This window comes from Solanum tuberosum, unplaced genomic scaffold (genome assembly GCF_000226075.1).
Source record: "Solanum tuberosum cultivar DM 1-3 516 R44 unplaced genomic scaffold, SolTub_3.0 scf00314, whole genome shotgun sequence".
NCBI classification, from domain to species: Eukaryota; Viridiplantae; Streptophyta; class Magnoliopsida; order Solanales; family Solanaceae; genus Solanum; species Solanum tuberosum.
Window position 1 is genome coordinate 624,889 of NW_006239241.1, and position 2,991 is coordinate 627,879.

Genomic DNA, 2,991 nt, shown 5'->3' on the forward strand with positions numbered 1-2,991 from the left:
TGTTTAGAGCTTGGGTAATATTTCCACCCCAAAAGGTAACATGAGTTACGAGATCATGAGCAGAAGTAGTGAAAAAGCCCAGAGTTAGAGGAAAGTATGCAGGGGTTTAGTAATCTTAGAAAGGGAGATAGTGATGAGGCAAGCTATGTTATTATAGTCATGCACCCAATAAGTTTTTGATGAGGAGTTTTCCCTTATGGGTAGAGTAAGAGTTTCTAGTCATGATGAGATAGAGTATATATTTGTTAACCAAAATAGAGTTGGTGTCGATGTGCCATCGTATTAGAGGAGACTAAATTCATGAGGTTATAGATCTAAGCTAGGCTTATGATTTTGAGGAAGAGCCCATAATATTCAAAGTGTAATAGAATTAATTAGGCATTGATACATAGTGAATGAGTGAATAGTACTTATGTTGCGAAGTCGAAGGTGATAGTAATTGTAAGTATGAAGACTAAGAGGTGACGATTTACTATTTGTCATAAGGTCCTAGTGGACGAGTGCTTCTGAAATGGTATCTAGTAGTTGAAGACGGATGGTTCTAGAAGATGGAAGACGAATGGGTCTAGAAATCTTGCGTTTGGAATTGAAATCTGTCCATTTGTTAGTGTAAAATTACTTATTTACCCTTGATCGTCCTCTCATCACATTTATATATAATATATATATATATATATATATGATGTTACATTGTTTATTTATTTTCTCATTTTAAAAAGGTGACACTGCGTACGCCACTGATGTAAAATGCACTAAGCAAGTCCTATGCAACAAGTTTGAGTCAGAAGACATTGAGGAGGAATAGATCCCGAGTCATTCATGTAAATGGCTACCTTCCAAACCAACTAAGCCATCTCGAAGGACAATCGAGTGCATTAACATCATCCACATAGGAAGAGAAATTATTATGAAAATAAATAAGAGAGTCCGTTGTAATTCATGAAATTATGAGGAGGTAAATAGCACAATCTTAAGCCTCCAAAGTTTTTTATTTGTTAATAATTTGCCACGTAAATAAACAAAAACATTCTTCTCAAGCTTTCCTTCTTTAGTTTAGATATTATGCTTAATTATCTTGACACATAGGATTAGTTTGTATAAAACTTATAAATCTTTAGTAATATCTATGAACATTTATCTGGAAATAATTAGTTGAAAAATGAAAATGTTTTTAGCTAGATTATTCCCTTTATATTAATCTCAAACTTTAATATCACCCTTTTTTTTTTAGCCAGATTCAATTTGTTAATAATTTGCCACGTAAATAAACAAAAACATTCTTCTCAAGCTTTCCTTCTTTAGTTTAGATATTATGCTTAATTATCTTGACACATAGGATTAGTTGGTATAAAACTTATAAATCTTTAGTAATATCTATGAACATTTATTTATCTGGAAATATTTAGTTGAAAAATGAAAATGTTTATAACCAGATTATTCCCTTTATATTAATCTCAAACTTTAATATCACCCTTTTTTTTTAGCCAGATTCAATATATATACATGCATTTGATGCATTTACATAATAACTTTGTTTGATACATTTTTTAAAGTTCGAATCAAAGTTAGTCTATCAAATCTCACGAAAATGTATATACATCTTTGGTGATTTAATAAATATGTAAGAACATTTAATGAATTTGTTTGTAAAAATGCATTGTTTTAAAAAATAATTGAGTTCAACTGTATTCATATCGAACTTCTACGCTCACGTCTAAAAATAAGTATACATTAACTATTTATTTTATATTCACAACATGTTCCCCAATATGAGTATCCATATCCCTTTCTTGGCCGGGCAAACATATAAAAGTTTGTTTTGACGGTAAGACTAGAACTCATAACCTCTTCTTGCTCTCGTAATATGTTAAATGACCTTTATAGTATATGTAAGAACATTTAATGAATTTGTTTGTAAAAATGTATTGTTTTAAAAAATAATTGAGTTCAACTGTATTCATATCGAACTTCTACGCTCACGTCTAAAAATAAGTATACATTAACTATTTATTTTATATTCACAACATGTTCCCCAATATGAGTATCCATATCCCTTTCTTGGCCGGGCAAACATATAAAAGTTTGTTTTGACGGTAAGACTAGAACTCATAACCTCTTCTTGCTCCCGTAATATGTTAAATAACCTTTATAGCTCACATGCAAATTCCTCTTTAATGTAATTTCAATTTTTCTTTTCTCATTATTATTTTGATCTGTTTTTTCTTGATATGAGGGTCTATCAGAAATAACCATATTAATAATGTTTGGGTACATTCTAGTTACCCTCTTAATTCAAACAACATTTTATAGAATTACGTGGGATATGTTGTTGTTGCATTGCTGCCTTATTGAGCTCTGGAAAAGAAATGTTCCTTGGTACATAAAGGATTAGAATATACTTCTTGAGGTTATAATATTGAACCTGGTCTATATTGTTATCCAAGTGAAGAAAAAAAATTTATTCCAAAATAAAGGAAAAACCTTCCATGCACAAATAAGATTGACTCAACGTTATATTATTTGTTGATACCTTTCTATATTACGAAATCATAAAGCAAACTGGACAAGATCTAGAATAACTTTATAAATATATACCCCTTCTTTTACACAAGAGTCAAAGTATTTAAATATCTCGTTGTATTTAAAAGAAATTTGACATGCATCAAAAATTATATTAATTAATTAATAGTAAGAATTAGCCAGTGAATCCATTATTTCCAGTAAATAGATGCAAGATTTAATTTGTACATGAAACTTTAGGTATGAGAATTATGCAACATGAAACTATCACTTAAAACTTATATATACACATGTAAAGAAAAAAGAGAGGAAAAGGTACAATATGGGATGAAAGGAAAAAGGTCTGGAAAAGGAATTACTTTTTTTCTGATATTCTCAAACTTTGATATTACCCAAATTTGTAGCCACATTCAACAAAATGTCACCACATATCCAAGTTCAAACCCCACTTTCATATCTTGCATGGAATTT